We start from the raw sequence: 6,152 nt of genomic DNA on the forward strand, positions 1-6,152 counted from the left end.
GCTTATCCGTCTAACTGTCTTAGTAAATAAGTTGCTACACTTCAGTAGCCATGATCGCTGCTTTCGGTGGCTTCACGTACTTCGATGATCTTGTGAAGAGCACTTTTATTTTTAACAAGGTAAGAAGGTCGACGTCATCAGCGTGAACATCACTTCAAAGCTGGCATTGCTGCTAGTGTGCTGGATACGTCATACACGTTAGGCACTCTGTATCAAACCTTTTATCATTCCAGACAAAACCTTACCAGGAATATCTAGAGAACGTTATTCTTATCTCAGGTGTTTGTGTGTTTTTGATGTTTTTTTCCAACCCGCTTGGGATGTCTGTTGGTATAAGCAATCAAACTTCTGTGTCTGTCATTTCAATAAGCCTGACATCCTATTTCAACTCATTCCAACATCCGCTCATGCCCCCGTGAATATCATTCCTAATAACAGTTTGCTTTACTCAATTCTATTTCCATCCCTTTGTGTCGCGTTTCTCTAGTGACTTAATTGTCACAGCAGAGGCATTCTGTGTGAGATGTGTGAGATATGCTTTCTTTTTGTGGCTGAGTCTTCAGCAACGAGCTAGGCTATTTTTGCTTGCGTTTAACAGTTGTTCTTCACGTAAAATTAACAGGGCGTATGGACCGTTGTGGCTTTGCTTCAAGCCTACGGCGCGTTTATTACCTTAAGGACCATAAAGTTATCACCTCGGACAGAAGTTGGCAGCGTTTCCAATGCGGCCGCGGGGCGCTAGGTGTGGGAAACCTCTTACCTACACAGAGCGAGCGTCAGCACTACGCTTTAGACCCTCCTCTTTCTTGCGGCCCGGTCCCTGCGCACATGCATCGCTATAAATACAGAGAGCAAATCGTCAGGGGGCCGCGGGGCACGGGCGGAATGTTGATGAACTGGAGCTGCACTATCATAAAAGTAATTTGGAAAAGGTTTGAAAAGAGGTGTGCGCGCACGTACTTGAGATTGACATAAAGCCCCCTTCCAACATGTTCCTCTATCACTCACGCGCACCCACACCCGAAACTGACCCACGATCCTGTCTCTTTCTAATCAGTGTTCTGTTTTGCTTAGAGACAGGAAGGGACAGAGATAGTGACATGTAGCAAGATGTCAAGCTTCCTCAGCCAACCAGCCAGCCAGCCAGTCAGCCAACCAACCAGCCAGCCAGCCAGCCAGCCAGCCAGCCAGCCATCTCCACTCCAGGCTAAACGAGGATCTGTGTCTCCTGGTCACGCAGCCGTCTGTTGAAGGACTGAACCTCCTGCTGGCCAAGGCTGATGACTCCTCCAGATGGAGGGGAGTCGACGAATAGGAGAGAGAGGGGGAGGAGAGAACCGGGAGGTTTCATAAACGATGTACTTACTTTCTCTGAGGAAGGTGGGGTGTTAGGAACAAGCTGGGGTGAGTATGAGGTAATGGTATGTGTGTTGACGGGCTGCCCATGATGGGCATGTAGAGCTGAAAACCCATCTGTGCATCACCTCACATGCATTCTAATAACTCAATACAGTGCAACCAACCAAGGGCTGGATTCTCCCAAGTGGATGTCTCTCCTTGTCTTGCTTCCCTAGCACTGCATACATTGATGTATTTACACATGGTGTTCTCCCCTGCAGTTCTCTGTGAGTGTAAGTCCTTAATCTCCATGGGCCTGTCTCCTGCTGCCAGAATAAGGGAAAGGAGGAGAGAATAATCGTTTTTAAGCTTCTGAGACACACCCCAAACATCCTCCTTGTCAGATTCCTGGTTGCGTGTGTGTGTTCCTCTTCCTTCCCTACTTGGTAACCTCTCCCTCCCAGCCTATCAGGGTCAGCCTCCCTGTCAGCCTATCAGGGTCAGCCTCCCTGTCAGCCTATCAGGGTCAGCCTCCCTGTCAGCCTATCAGGGTCAGCCTCCCTGTCAGCCTATCAGGGTCAAACCTGATGCTGTTGACTCAGCAGTACTAAGACATGCTGTCAGCGGTAACCTGACACCCCTGCAGATAGTTGAGGTAAACGCTCTCCCTCTCTTATCTCTCTCGCACACACACACACCAATTCTAAGCGATGAGTTGTAACCTTACTCTGGTACAGAGTCAAGTGTGTGTGAGAGTTTGCTGGTGATGCAGCTCTTGTTACCGCAGGTGCTGCCTGGAGGTATCCTCTTCTCCAAGAGCGCCTTGCCTCAGCACCCAGGAGCAGGGCTGTGTGTGTGTGTGCGCGCAGATGTCCTGCTGGCTTCATGCAGTCTATAGCCTGATGATGTGGTGAAACAGGAGTCATGATCCCACAGACGTTTAAATGATCTGATGAGTTAACAGTAATCTGTGCGGACAACTGCCAGCGTCGTAGTAGGAGGGAGTGTGTGCGCGTGTGTGTGTGTGTGAGTGTGAGTGAGTGAAGGCCTCAGGCCCTGTAATCATCGAGGAGGTGGTCTGTAGCTGGTGTTGAATATTTGAGATGTCACCGGATCATCTGAGCCAATCATCAGCCAGGCCGTTTTAATTGTGAGTGACAGCTGATTGGCTGAACCCACAGTCTCACTCTTCCTCCTAGTTAAGTATCTCGCTGGCACCAGCCACTCGGCTGACGTTGCTGAGCTCATAGTTCACTATCCCATTATAAACACACATCTTGAAATCACATAACACAGAATACATCAAGCAACACAATCTCTCAACACAATCTACGGATGTCCGCATGCGTTTACAGTCAGAAAAAAAACACAGAACTACTTCGGGAGGTTTAGCACTTTTTTATTAGTAATTTTCAAGCGTAAAATATGGTGAAATACAGTGACACACAGATCACTGTAGCAGTGCTACTAAAGGTTGAACACCACAGCTAAGAAACATCTACTGTCTGTGTTTATAGTTGAAGCCGTTTCAATTGACCTCTCTTCGAGCACAGCTCTCTCACACGATGGGTGCACAGACACCACTTCACACAGGATTATCTGGATAAACTCGAGATCAAATTGACATATTTTATCATCAGACACTTCACATCGTAAGAGGTGCACAACTCTGACCAAATTTCCTCCCTCCTTCCGTCAGAATCCAGCTGAAATTCAACTTTATTTACAGAACAGGAAAAAACAACAGAACAGAAGACCATCACTCAACAGATGCCACTCCGGCAAACAAACAAACTCAGAAAGGGGAGAAAAAGAATGTAAACAAACACAAAACAGGCGGAAGGGCCCTAAAATGACTCAGGGGAGCCGTTCAAAAGATTTATATATATAGAGATAATATGATATATCTGTATATATGTTATCATATGTGTTTCTACAGAAAAGGCTAATATTGTAGCTCTCAATATGATTAGATACATTCTACTGTTCTACGATAACCGTGTACATTCTCGAACCCAAGGAGCTGTGCTGGGCAGGCCCCTCCCGGAGCAGAGAGACTCCGTGCTGAGGTCCTCATGCCTGTGTGTGTCCCATCTCATGCCCCTCATCAGTGTGGAGCTATGTGCTGCAGGGGCTGCGTCAAACGCCGGGAAAGAACCTTCGCTTCAGCACTTCCTCCCAGGGACGAAACTAGACCCCAGAATCTATTTTAGCAACACACACTCACAGATTGAATCCCCAGCTTTCTACACAACTGTGTGCTGGTCTATCGTTCTGTCTGTCTCTCTTTCCCTCTCTCTGTCTCTCTCTCTCTCTCATCCCTTTTCCATCCGAGAGAAACAGCAGAATTCAAAGTTCCGAAGCCGGCAGTTCTCAGGAAGTGCCATGCGTCTTCATCTTGTGTAAAGTGTTGAAGCACCGTGATGCAGGGCGGCGAGGAGCTTGAGCCTGTGCTTCCACTCTGTCTCTGTGTACACACATGCTGAGGCGCTAAATACAATCATCCAGTGGGCAGGGAGCCCCACTGAGAGCAGAACATACCACTGCTTCTTTTGGTGTTCAACTGTGGTCATTATGAGGATAAGGGGAGGTGTGTGTTTCCGGTAGCCCTGAGTAGGAGTAGGTATATTGCTAGTGTGGGTTTGTGTGCTTGTATCTCGTGCCAGAGTGGAGCCTCCCTTCCAGGAACATTGCGGGAAATAGGGACTCGTCTACCATTTATCACCAGCAGGGACGAGTCTCAGCTCCAACACACACATCACGTCTCCAAACCACCACCCAGACTTCAGAGCATTTTCCCCTCTTATGATCCTGGTCAGTATTGTTCTGTTCCATATTTAGTGTGCTTGGACTTGTCATCTCCCAGGGCTCCTATGAGAAACCCAGCTGGAGATGCCGTCTGGGCTTGGAGCGCCCGCTACGTCTTCTAAACCAATGGCTGGCTGGCTGGAGCATTGGAGGGGGAGGAGGTGTGGGAGGAGGTGTGGGAGGAGGAAGGAGAGGGGGGTCTCTACATAGCTCAATGATTAAACAGCTCTTTGGGGAGCATGGTGGATTGAAAATCCACATTGATTTAAGGATGCTTGTCAAAATATTGCTCCCATGACAGCACCTAGACTACTTAATAAACCACAAGGATGTGTTGGGTCACTGTCCGTAAGCACCTCTGGCATCCAAGAAGATTAAAATCCAACACACCATTATTACAGCATCCTGACCAGTAATTCCACACACAATTATCTGGCTAGACCACACACAGCTGATTCTAATTGGCTCAACAACACAGGCCTGCTTCTCATTGCAAGACGGCTAGGAGATGGGAAGAGAAGTTACCGTGTAAAGTAACCACAGTGACAACAGAAGGGAGATCAAGTAGCCGGAGATAAGCTGTATCCATGATCGGTCCCTCCAGTGAGGACTGGTGGAACGTCCTTGGCCTCGTTCTGGAGGACGTGTTCTGAAACGTTCTGGAGGGTTCCCATGGTAACGCTCTACTGAGCAGAGCTGACACGCGTCTCTGGGACACGGAACGGATGTCAGATGCACGACAGTGACTGTGTGACCCTGGGAGTGTGTCACTGTTGCAGGACAAACACAGCTGTATTATATTGTATTGTGCTCTTCTCTATGACTTTCCATGACATTCTGTTCTCCTGTGCTTCTGGAGAGAGTTAACTGTCCACTGGCAACCTCAGAATCAGTCAGAGTCAGTCACAGAATAGAAAAACAAACACCTCCATCTGTCTCTCACTCACGGTTAATCTCTCTTCCTCACTGTCAGTCTCTCTTCCTTAGCCTCCGAGGGTTTGGCTGCAGTGATCTCGACTTACTGCTCACAAGCATAAAGATATGTGTGTGTCTACGCCATACAATTAGAATAATACGTATTTCTATCCTGTATGATGTGCACATTGTATCGTTTCAATGAACTCTCCTGTTTGGAGACAGACTGTATGCTTGAAAGGCTGCCAACGGCAGATGCAGATAGGCAGTTTTCGGTCACATCAATGTCGAGACCAGAGAGGATCAGGTTTAACTACCCTACACTATCAAGTTAACACACCAAGGATACAAACTCTTCCTGAAGTTATTAGTCCTTAAGTGCAGTGCTCTAGGAAAGCACAGCTTCTGGTTCAGAGATCAAGGAGGAAGGATCAAAGCTTGTGTTGTACATTCTGTAATATTTCAGCACAGTCCTCTAACTGAAGTTCCATCTGTAAAGGCTGGAGAGCTACACATTCCCAACGCCACGTTCATAAAATCAAGCTACACAGAAATACAGTACATTTGTCTATACGCGTGTGTGTGTGTATCTTTAAAGCTGTGCTCCACCATTACAATTCAGAGTCAATACTTAATTGAAATTATGTCCCTGGTAGACTCCCTCTCTTGACTCCCACCCCTCCATTTAGGATTGTATGTGGTCAACCTTCATCCTAGTAGTGGGGACGGGGGAGGAGGGGGGGGGGTCATGGGTAATGGAACAGACAGCTTCATTAGTTAGCTGTTTTGTGATTTTACTTTCTCACTGTGGTGACGAAGCATTTGGTTCCAGCCAGCCCTGTGTGTGTGTGTGTGTGACTTCTCCTCTGGGATGAGCTGCACCACTCTGCAGCCTTGCAGTAGGGCAACAGGGGTGAAAAACTGTGCTTTAGAAAGTACCGGATACAGAGTTGGGGGTACAGAGTTGGAGGTGTAGGGTACAAGCATGAGGGTCAGTGCAACACCCTGCACTTCTAAATGTGCTTTTAGACAGGAAGGTAAACTGGTGTATATCATAACTTATGATTCATAAGCTTGTGTGCGTATGGGTG

Source organism: Osmerus eperlanus, chromosome 14 (genome assembly GCF_963692335.1).
Source record: "Osmerus eperlanus chromosome 14, fOsmEpe2.1, whole genome shotgun sequence".
In the NCBI taxonomy this organism is placed as follows: domain Eukaryota; kingdom Metazoa; phylum Chordata; class Actinopteri; order Osmeriformes; family Osmeridae; genus Osmerus; species Osmerus eperlanus.